This window comes from Protopterus annectens, chromosome 5.part0, assembly GCF_019279795.1.
Source record: "Protopterus annectens isolate FY-2018-M chromosome 5.part0, PAN1.0, whole genome shotgun sequence".
Lineage (NCBI taxonomy): Eukaryota > Metazoa > Chordata > Ceratodontiformes > Protopteridae > Protopterus > Protopterus annectens.
In genome coordinates this window covers 554,640,847-554,653,632 of record NC_056735.1, presented here as the reverse complement: position 1 = coordinate 554,653,632, position 12,786 = coordinate 554,640,847, and positions in this window count along the sequence as shown.

Below are 12,786 nucleotides of genomic sequence, written 5' to 3'. Positions count from 1 at the left end.
AGTCCTTGGTAGAAGCAATGAATTGCTGCAAGACTAGAATCTATGCATATAGGTATCTGTTACCTTGAGGGTCCTGTTAGTGTTTTGTTTTGTTTTTTTCATGCTGTGTTTTATTCATTGTTCAGATATTTTAAGGAGTATAATCTTTGTTTTGTGTTGGGAAAGGACTCACATTAGTCCAACACTCTCTTGTCTTTTCTTTAAATGTTCCTTTTTTTTTCTCTTTCCACAGAAGTGTTACACTCAGCATTTGTCCTGCCTGGCAGTTCAGAGAATGCATTTCTATATTCTGGCCAACTTTGCATAGCTGAGACTAACATTTTGCAGTTCTGTGGCATTTGGACACAAACATGTTTTAGCTTATTACATTTTAAGGAGTTATGCTAGGTTTGCATTGGACTAGATGTGGATGGACTGGGGGGTTAGGATGTTTCATTACAAGCTATACTTTCAAGTTCATTGCCTGGAATTTACAAGACATGATATCACCTTGTAAACAGATGGCACATTTAGAGCACCCTAAGAATCTGTTATCATTATACTCAAAGAAATCAAGTTAAACAAGCAGACGGCAAGCAGATTCTATGGAAGATCAGAGGGATGGCATGCTCCGAGCTGCCATAAAAGGGCTAAGGTGAGACTTCTTATGTTAGGAAAGGAGTCACTTCACTGGACCAAATACTAACAGGGACATATATGCAAGGAAGTTGGTGTCTTTAAAAGGTGAAATTGCAAAAGGGGAATTTAATTTCAGGATGCATTTTATGGTTGTAATTATTATGACCCCAGACTGCTCAAAGAATTCTTTGAGGAAATTGATAAGATGAGAGGAAGAAAAATTGTCATACTTTTTTTTGGGGGGATGAGTTTAATGTTGCACTTAACCTGCTTATGGGCAGAACACATCTTGGATATTCTCTCTCTCTTATATGTGATTTTGTTGACTACTTGAAAGACTTTTGTACTGATGATTAATGGAATGGGTTAAACCATGCAGAACAGCCCTTCATTGTCACTGTTCTTTCACAAGTTCTAACTAGCAGGTTAAATTATTTTCTAGCAAATTCTATAATGTTTGTGGTGTATACCATTGTGAAGATCTCAACAGCTCCTTCTGATCATTTCTACATTTGTGTAACACTACACAATTTAAATGTTAGGTTACACTGGTCACCCATGGAAGTTACATCTGATACTGTTAGTTTTTATTTACAGATTAAAGCCCTATCTCCTGCTTAAAACCCTATATCCTCTTTCTTGAAAGAGGTATAATTAGACGAAATATGAGCACAGTGCTACACTTCAAAGTGAATATATGTTGCTTTACAATAGCCTGAGTGAGGAAGGGAAACCTTAGATTTGAAAATGGACTGTAAGAAATGGAATGCCAGATGAAGGCAGAGCATGCAGAGTATTCTAATGGCCTATGTGAGGACAGAACTCTGCAGCTTAGCTTGCAGGAGCCAAACAAAGAACAGTAGAGCACTGTGGCATGTTTACTTGCAGAAGAAGGTGGAAAGATGCTAGTTGTTGGATTGTATATGGGGAAATATCTCACTCAAGTTGATGGTGTAGAGTTTAGGGGACAGAAAGAAGGAACTTAAGGTCATAAATTATTTTTTTCCAAAGTTCTACATGGAACTATATACCAGCAAAGGGGTAAGGTCAGCAGATAAGTTTAAGTATTTGTGTAATAGTAGTGAGTTTCTGAGAGTTACTGAGGATGGAGGACTGTGTGACATACAGCCACCACTGACACCAAATGCGGAGTTCCTGCCTACTGTCAGAGATCCCAATAGCTCAAGGGAGCCTGTGCGTTGATGTTGGTATTGAGGTGGCTGGGAGGCCTTGTGTGTCCCAGGAGCAGCTTCCAGGCAAGCTTACATATGGCATCATTATAGGCTTGCAGACTTAAATATAATTTGGCTGCTGTTTGTGATACATATTTTCTCTATCTGTACCTACTGATAAGCCATACTGTTATATAAGAAAGTTGTTCAGTATATGGGTGTGAGTGGATGGCTCAGACAAATTTCAGTTAAAGTTATTTCCTACAGAGCATATAGACAATTGTGTATTCACTCTCCTTGTATTATTCCCATTGTGATGATTAATTGCTGTCCTTTCACTGCTTCATTTCTTCCAGGCCCATCCTCCATATAAAGCACAGAGACATCTGCACATGTTAAGTAAATTTTGCTGTTTTTGTTCTTACTAAGCATTATTTAGATATATATTATGTGTATGCATGAGAAGTGTGTAATGAGTGTTTGTATTGTTGTAACATTTGCAATTGTGCAAACAGTGTTACTTTTTGTTCAGATATTTTGGGTTAATATATATGGGAGTAGTAATTTTGTTCCTGTATTTGTTGCTTATTATCACAGGTGATCCTAACAGTGGAAGAGCAGGACTCCTACAACCTGGTGTCTCTGATGATAATGGTAAAAAATGGACTCACAGTCGGTGGGTACAGAGGTTGAATCTGACACTGAAGTTGTGACTAACACACCACCTGGATTTCCTTCAGATACAGTCAGTATGCCTACACATACCCATTCCACTGAGTGCTCAAGACAGTGGACAGGTTAAGGGTGACAGAGTTGACCAGGGTAGTGTGGTTACTGTGGTTTCAGTGCCAGTTTACTTTGACTATAGCCAAAGAATGGGTGAGGTGCCAAACAGGAACACTGGGAGGGTTGTTAGGAGGAGGCCTGTAGTCTGCCCTCTACCTGATGCTGGTGAGTGATTATGTGCTGCTCAGTGTATGTTTAGAGCCAATAATGGAGGCATATGCACATTCTACTATGGCCTCTGAGGACATGCATAGGGTTCTAGATGTGGCATAAACTGATGTGCATGACTGCCTCCACTGCATGGCCAATTCAATGGATCTGATTATTGCCACAATGGAATGGGCAGCATCTATGATGGAATGCCCGCTGGGAGGGGGACAACATTCATGTTGCAGAAGGGTTGCAACATCATCTAGCATTAGTCAATGTGGTCATGTCCAATTCTGCTCCCATAGTGGAAATACTTTTATTGCTCTGCCAATGGTTGAGATCACCACACTGAGACTTGGTTGGCCACAGGTTCTTGGGCCTGAGTGCTGTCATGAGGAAAGCTCATCCAGCAGACATTGCTTACATTCAGATAGCACTGACACATTTGACCATGGGCATGGACATACCAGTACAACTCCTAGTAGAGCCAGTTCTTGCAGTTGCGGGTAACAGTGATGGACTGATACCTCTACCATGCATGGCTCACACCTGTCCGATATGCCAGGATGTAGTGCTAGCACAGAGATTGGCTGTGTTCATGCAGACACTCACACATATGCATTTCATTTAGAGTGCCCATACAGACACCTACACAAACCAGCTACATCAGCATTAATGAGGGCTAGGTCATTATGTCTCAGTGGCCATTTGATGTTATCTACATTTCTGGTTGCATGTGTTTTGTAACTCGCACTCACTCACAAATTTAGTGTCAGCCTTGGGCTCCTGCCCCCCATCCCCAACCCTATGCAAATGATTATAACTGCGCCATCACCTTGTTTCTATATTTTTGATTCAGGGTTATAAATGTGGTGAAAAACTAAATGAGGCTTAGAATATGTATTGGTGATGTTATATGGAAATTTTTTCTTTGATTTATTACATAATTTTTGTGTTGTGATTCCTACCTTGAAATAATTGATGCTGCAGTCATGCTTGTTGTTTCACTTGTGAGAATGTCCAGATAAGTAGAGTTTGGACTGATTTTTTATACTGGGCATTTTAGATGCACAAGTCATATCTGATAAACTAAATAAACATATATTTCAGAAATTTATCATGTCACATATTGATGTTGTTGCTTGACAACTCACACACCTTCTACTTAAGTATATTTTAAAGTAACAGTGTGCAGGCATCTGCCAGTAGTTCATGTTCTTACATGTTTTGTTTTTTCTTTTACAGGTTCAGCACTTACCTTAATAGTCTTGCAGTTACAAATGTCATTCAGGGCTGGCTCTGTGATGCTAGCAGTACACAGCCATTACATGGGTAGGTAAAGGTTGTGAGTATTGCCTGGTATGACTTTTATTGCATGCATGTGCATAGGATAAAAGTTGTACCCCCTTAGGTGCTCAGCATTTGTTTTATGCATTACCTCTTAGCCAGGACGAGGGCATATTGTACACACCTATGTCTGTCTGCACCCACAGCAACTTGTGCCCCCCCCCTGACTCCTCACCTGCATGTGGATGTTTGGTAATCTTGCCGGTGGTGGTGGAACATTTACTCCTAACCCTTGGTTTTCTTTTTGCAGCTGTCTTCATAGAAAGATATTGTGTAGGATAGCACATACTGTGACAGTTTCAGGACAAGTACTGCGATCATACTGTAGAGTACCCCATGATGTATCTAGGCACCAACACCATGACTTAATTAGTCTAAACACATACTCTAGGATATTTCTTGCTTGGGTATGTGTGTCATTGTAGCATTCCTCCATGGGTCTGTGTGTGTGTGTGTGTGTGTGTGTGTGTGTGTGTGTGTGTGTGTGTGTGTGTGTGTGTGTGTGTGTGTGTGTGTGTGTGTGTGTGTGTTTGCATTTCTGACAGTGGTCATCAGCCACAATTTGAGTGCTTCTCCTGCATCCCACAGTGTCTTGTATGATATCACCCAAGGAAAGCTTCTGGACAGCTGTGACTTGTGCCAGATATGAAAGTTGTGGTAACTGCCAGGGTTAGCAGCATAAACATACAGGATGATTTCCTTAGCATTACACATGACCTGGCAGTTAATGGATTGGAACCCCTTTCTGTTGATGTAGACACTTTCCTGTTCTCCGGGTAGTATTTTGATCTCATTGTGCATGCAATCTATGGCACCCAAGACTTCATGGAAATGTGCTTCAGCATAGAAATCCTGCATAGTTGTAACTGTCCTCAGTGGTATGGGAGGAATGTTTGAATTCATTGGCATGCTGCAGCACAGCATTCTGGAAATGGTGTAGGATCCTGGATGCTGATGCCTGTGACACCCCCATCATGGCACCGTGGGTCTCTAAAATGTTTGCATAGTGAATATTGTAAGTGCTACACATACCTTGGTCTCCACAGATATTGGTTCCCCTCAGTTTGCCTTGTTCTCAGGTGATGACTGAGGTTGCAGAGTTCCTGGAGTGTGTTTCTGTCCAGCCTGTAGTGTTGTACTATTTCTACCTCAAGCAGACCATGAAAAGTTAAACAGGGTCTAAGTACCCTTTTCCTCCTTCCCCAAGGTCTAGCAGTGGCACCAGCATAGACTTGATGAGCCTGTTGCACATACATAAGCAGAAGAGTAGCAGAAGCCCTTAACATTCTTTACCTCCAATGTAGTATCTGTGGCTGTATACCAATAGGTTTTGGAATACAAAGTAAAAGGCTGCACTAAGTGTACATGAATGTTGTTGAATAACTCAGGCATCTTGCAATGGATGATTAGCATACAATTCAACTGCTTATGTAGTAATCACTAGTGATATCTGCATTGCTTACTGTACTTATTTCCTTGTTTAACTTGAATGAAAGTTACTGTTTGTCATTTTTGCATTTAAGTTACCTGTAACACATTGCACTTAAGTTACCTGGCACTTGCTCACTAAAGCAATTATATAAGTCAGCACTAAAAATTAAAAGCACTACACCCTCACTCCCCACTGGCCCTGGTTTTCAATTATTAAGGAATTCCCAATATTATTCTAGCATGTCCAAAGGTCAGTTGTCAATCTCCTCTCCGGTCCAGCTGGTGAATCTGGGAATCTTGAGGCAATGTTACAACTGCCTCATGTACAAAGACAACCCTCTCCTCCTCCCAACAAATTCCAACACATGTGAGAGATGCAACCATATAGCCAAACTGGAGGCTAAGTTCTCTCAACTCAGTACTGGCATAACCAGTCAGGAGGAGAAGGAAACTACACTCACTACAATTCCAGTCTCACATAGACCTACCACGACAGCAAACCAAACACATAATCACACAAAAACATACTCGGAGGCTCCAAATAAAGATCTGCCGAAGCAGCAGAGACCTCCAAAGCAGACACCCAAGCAGCCGCTACCCCAAAACAAAACACATGCAACACATATCTCACAAAGCCAGTGTGCCAAACAGTCACAGCCCTTAAGAATAAACAACACACCTGATACACTTGTAATAGGTGACTCTATCGTCAGGCACAATGACGTCCCGCTCACCAGGCTGAACAAGGAGAGGGTCACAGTGAGCAGCCTGTCGAGCGCTAGGATCTGCCGCATAACACAAGCACTCAGGTCACTCCAAGGCAAGTACAAATATGACTCAGTCATTGTCCATGCTGGTGTGAATGACCTGAGACGTACCTCCCTGGACTACATGAAAAGAGACATAAATGAGCTCTCTGAGCATATAGCCTAGGCCGGTATGACCCTGACCTTGAGTAGCATCTTACCCTCACCAAGAATGATGCCACAATATGAAGACCATATGATCAATTTCAACAATTGGCTTAAGTACTGGTGTCATTCAAAGGGGATCCAATGCCTATCAGCTTGGGATGATATGCTCGACAAGCCACTATGCTTCGCTAGGGACAGCTTGCACCTGTCACCCCTGGGCTTTCGGATATTGGCAAAGGCTCTTGCTACCCCCATAGTGCCTTTTTTAGGCAAGGCTCAAAAGACAAACCCGCCTCCATAGGTATCACGACGGATAAGAAACTAAGAGTAATGCTACTCAACGCCAGAAGTCTAAACCTCAAGATGCATGCACTCGAAACTCTCCTTAGCCTGGAGAACATCGATATCTGTGCAGTAACAGAAACCTGGTTCAGGGCTCCTGAGAGCACCCCAGCACTACCAGGTTATACCTCATACCATGCTTTTCGGCCCCAAAACTTGGACCGAACCACAAAAGGAGGGGGAGTATCGATATTCATCAAAGATACCCTCACCTCCAGGTTGGTGGCAAAGCACGAAGCATCAGAGACTATCCATGTGCAACTAACAGTGGGTAAAACTGCCTTCCAGTTTATAGCCTGCTACAGACCACCCTCCCAAACCCAGGAATCCCACTCAGCCTTCCTGAGAACACTGAAAAATATGAAGGTCTCTCCAAACACCATTATATTGGGCGACTTCAACTACCCAAACATAGACTGGGAGCATTACTCTAGCTCCAACACCCTAGCCCAAAGGTTCATAGAATTTATAAACTCAAATGCTATGGAACAACTTGTTACCACTCCCACAAGAGGGGAAAACATACTGGACCTGATCATCACCAACATGGGGACTCTATGCTCCAGACCAGAAGTGTATCCCTCACTGGTAAGATCAGACCATAAACTAATCTCACTGGATATTCACATCCTGACCCCACGCCCTGCCCAGAAAACCACAGTGAAAAACTTCTCTAAAGCTAATTTCACACTCCTCAAAACTGAGGTGGAATCCTTCAAAGCCCCGGGCCTGTGGAAAATATGGCCCAGACCACAGAATCCTTTATAAACGCATTCTATGAACACCTTCAGGAATGCATGGATCATGCGATCCCAAATAAAACCAAGACCCAATCCTCCAAAGGCAGACGTCCTGTCTGGTGGACCCCAGCCATAAACAAACTATACAATAGAAGGAGGAAGCTACTAAATGATAGAGCAAAATCCCAAAAAGGGAAGGCATCACTGATCAGTATTAGCAAAAAACTACGGGCACACATAAAATTGTCTAAGGCCAGCTTCGAGAAAAATTGCACAGGACACTAAGGATAATCACAAGGCTTTCTTTAGTTATGTTAGGAACCTGGGTGGTAATTCCCAGATATGCTCAGAATTAGTCCAAAATGACAAAAAATACACTGAACCCACAGACATTGCCAACATCCTAGCTGACAGGTTCAGCGCAAACTCCCCCCCCCCACCAAAAGGGCAAATATCTATCCCAGCAGAGTGCTGCCCCCCTGACATCTCAGATGCTCAGGTAAGAGCCGCCCTCTCCAAAGCAAAAAACACAGCATCAATGGGACCAGATGGTGTCCTGGGCTGCGTCCTACATGAACTCCAAGAAGAGCTAAACCCAAACATAAAACTACTGTTCAATCTCAGCCTTACTACAGGATATGTGCCCAAATAGTGGCGTACAGCAACAGTGGTCCCTCTCCATAAAGGTGGTGCCTCAACGGATCCTGGAAACTATCGCCCCATAAGCCTGACTAGCTTGGTCTGCAAAGCTATGGAAAGGATCATCATGGACCTCATAAATAAAGATATTGGGGACCTACAAACACTGGATCCTACCCAGTTTGGCTTTGTTAAGGGCAGATCCTGCCTCTTAAACCTGGTTGATTTCTTTGAAACAGTCACCAAGGCCATTGACGAGGGGAAGGTGGTCCACACAGCCTACCTGGACCTCGCAAAAGCCTTCAATACAATACCTCACTCGGGCATTATAGATAAGCTCACCAGCTTAAATATAAACCCCTATGTCACTAGATGGATTGCAAACTGGCTCAAGGACAGAACCCACATGGTTAGAATTGCTGGAGCCATGTCAGACTCCAAATTAGTAACAAGTGGTGTCCCACAAGGTTCAGTCCTGGGACCTCTCTTGTTCGGTATATATTTCTCGGAGGTACAGGCCAACACGGAAGGACTGTGGCTGACCAAGTTCGCAGATGACTGCAAACTGGGCGCCATAATCGACTCTCCAGTTGACACAAGCATCCTCCAAAAGGGCCTCATAGAAAAAGACAACTGTTGCCAGAGCCATGGCCTCAAGCTAAATGCCAAAAAGTGTATAGTCATCCCCTTTGGCAAAAACAAAGTGCCCACAAATTACCACATAGGTGGTAATCCATTAAGTACAGAAGAAGTAATTAGGGACCTGGGGACCCAAGTTGATAGCAATCTCTCATTTGACAACCACGTGGCCAAAGTGGTTAGAAAAACATTTTATATAGCCCACCTAATCATGAAGGGATTCACATCTAGATCAGGGGACGTCATCGTGCCTCTTTACTCATCCCTCATCAGGCCCATAATTGAGTACAATGCCCCTTTTGGGATGTACCTTACCAGACATCTGCAGCAACTGGAAAGACCCCAAAAGTACCTCACCAAGAGGATCAAAGGGCTCAAACAGATGCCATATGCTGCCTGGTTAAAGAAACTCCAGCTCTACTCAGTGGCATACCGCCTGTTCAGAGGTGATCTGTGCCTGACGTATAAAGCCATGTCCAACCCGGAATTAATGGACATGCTGCACCTCAGAAAATCCAAATCCCATCAAGCTACGCGCTCGAGAGACTTGAACCTCAGCACTGAAATAAATAGGACATGCTGGAGGGACAGATTCATAACCCAGAGGCTCCCTTCACTCTGGAATAAAATCCCAATCCAGGTTAGGCAGAGTCCCTCATTGACTCTCTTCAAGAGGAATCTTGATGAGTGGATGGGAGATCATAGGTTTACCCCGGGTATCACTTCTGTGTCATTGTTAGACAGAGGCACAGTATACTAACCTCGAAAAAGGGCATAGGAAAACAAATTTAAAGTGGGTGGCGAAAGCCAAACACATTCTGGCTAGGCTTATAAATGCCCTAGGGCAGATAGCCTAGTATGAACCTATGAACCTATGAACCTATGAATATGAATGCCACAAAGTTTACCATGTTTGCATGGCTCAAAACAACATGTAGAGCACCTTACAGAATACAAAACAGTGTGTGGCTCACACATGGTTTTAGCGAGCCATTTAAGGTTTATTGAATCCAGCCATGTAACCTTTTTAGAGACTGGTAGATCACATCCTGTAAAAAACTGAAAATATGGCCACTTTACTGAGAAGGAAAAAGAGAAAAATGTGAACAGGAAAGGCAGAATTGTTCTATTTTTATCACAGGTGGGCTCGGAGAAATATCTGCACAGAGTCTGCCAAGCTGGAACTATCCAGGCATAGGTTAATTTGTCACCATGAAACAAGTAAAGGCATCTCTTGGGATAGAAGGACATTACAGGGAGTTTGTCTTTTTTATTATACCACACTAGCTACCACTCTCACAGTCTTTACCAAAAGGAGTAACCCAGACCAGGCTGTTTGGACTCCAACCTTGAAGCAGGGATTTCAAAACCTTAAGGATACTTATTTATTATTTGTTAACAAGGAAAGTCCAACTAGGACAGAGCCTATTTTTAGCAGAGGCCTGGGGAGAAATGCTCCAGACACATCTTTGGAATGTGGGAGGAAACTGGAATACTTAGTGAAAACCCATGCAAACACAGGAAGGACATGCAGACTCCACATAGAAGGCACCCCAGTGAAGAATTGAACCAGAGAACCTCTTGCTGTGAGGCAACAACATTAATCACTGCACCACTGTGCCACCCTTATTTATTTTTAGTGATGCCATGTAGATTCCTCAAACTATGATCTGAGAGCTATGCTAGGTTAGGTGACTCTACAGGGAGAACAACATTTGGTAATATGCCTCACCTGTAGGCTCTTAGCTGGGAAGTAATTATGCACAACTATTGACAAGGAATGCTTAGGAATAGTTTGGGGTCTCTAATAGTTTCAGTTTTACATTTATACTTAAAAAAACACACTCTTGTTGACTAAACCAGAAGTTCTTGAGGTGGAGTTTAGATTTTCAAACCTAAAACATGATGATCTGTTAATGAAGTAGAGCAGACATTTCCAGTAAAAATGGACTATAATAACAGACTGCTGGTCACTGTAACAAAGAGATATACCTTCAATGACAGTTAAAATGTTCATTTGATGTGAAATAGGGGTGAGAGATATCATGGCTTGGGTACAGAGAATATGCACAAGCAACAGCTTCTTGTTTCTACACACAAATGTGCACGCGCACACACACACACACACACACACACACACACACACACACACACACACACACACATTACACACATGCACACACGCACACACACACACACACACGCACACACGCACACACGCACACACACGCACACACACACACACACACACACACACACACACACACACACACACCTATTAGCATGAGCAAACACACACAAACAAATACACCTGTTAGCATGATCAAAAACAAACACACCATGACCACAGACAAGCATGCATACACACACATACACAACACATACACATACATGTGCTTGGGGCCTGGGCACAGGAGTGTTTGGGCACACTCAGACACAAGTGTCAGTGCGCTCACATGTGTGCGTGCACACACACACTTTTAATGTTTTCAGTCATGTATTTTAAAATGAAATTTTTTTTAGCCAGAACCTATAGTGTCCCCTGGAACATCAGGGTGATATCATTCCTACACTTATCCGAGTATATTTTACTATTCTGTCTATGAGTGACACACGGCTGGACAGTAATGTGATACCATCATGGACAAATAATCTCATGGCATTTAGGTTTGTATGTAAATGTGTGTAAGTGAAATCTTAGTTCATGGTTATAGATTGTAAGGGGGGTACAGTGGTACCAATGAATAGAGGGTTGTTAGAGTAAATGTCAAAGGTGCATTTGGATACGAATGCTGACATAAAAAAGGCATTCGTAGAGGCAAGTATGTTACTCCACTCAAAATTTTAAGAAGTTGATGTCAAGAACTTCTTTGTCATTTTCTTGTATCTGCAGATTGGTTGTCTTTTGCAGCTCAAGTGCTTTATATGCACATAAACCAAAAAATATAAATGTGTCCTACCGTGCATGGAATGAATCTTGAGAGAGAGAGAGATAGAATTCTCTTAGGAAACAGGAAAAACTGTTTTTGTTACAGTTTTGCCTATTTTTTCATTAGGAAGTAGGCATCTAAGGATCTCTACCCAGAATCAGCTGTATACCAAAGCTAGACTAGATACAGATTTTTTTTCTCAAACTATCTGTTAAATAGTAGATTACTTTAATTTCCCAGTGAAAATGTATATTTCTCTGTGTATTCAACAGTCTTAGCTTTTATATAACTTTCAGTCATGTGTTGTATTATTTTCCTATAAAAACTTTCATCCTTTTGGTTTACTTAGTGTTCAAGGATATCTGTGCAAAGATATGGTTAAGTAGAGGTGACGACATTTGCCTTATAGAGAGTAGAAGTTTTGGTAGAACTACCAAAAGTCTAAAAAAGTTTTTTATTGTTGCGTTTTGTTTTTTGTCATATTTGACAGTGTGCACTAGCTAAGTTCATTAGGTTGCTAGTACTTTACCAGCTGGTGGCACTGATATAACAAAAGTATACAGCAGGTATACTGACACTTGCAGAAGTAGTATCTTCTGGGCTTTATTAAAAGTTAATGTGGTAAATGTGTGTAAGCGAAATCTTAGATTACGGTTACAGACAGTAAGAAGAGCACAGTGGTACCAGTGAAGAGAGGGCTGTAATGTCACCAATCATCTCTCGCTCTCTCCCCCTGTTTTGTCCATGTGCAATTATATGCATAACTTATTTTGATGTGGCAGGAGTTGTCCACAGTTCAAGGCAATAGTATTCCTTTGCCAGCCTCAAATGGGTAATTTCTTAACAAAATGTCACCTTAATTAACAGTTTTAAATAAGTCAGACTTCAGTCTTGTTTACTGCAGTCTGTTATTTTTTTAAATACTCCTGGTCATGTTAAACACATATATACTTCAGCTACAGCACAATGGTACATAGTGCAGATTAGATTTATTATTTATATACAAGTGATTATAAATTAAGCTTATATAGCTTCCAGCAGTGATTACAACCATTTGTTTCCATTATGTATGCATCAC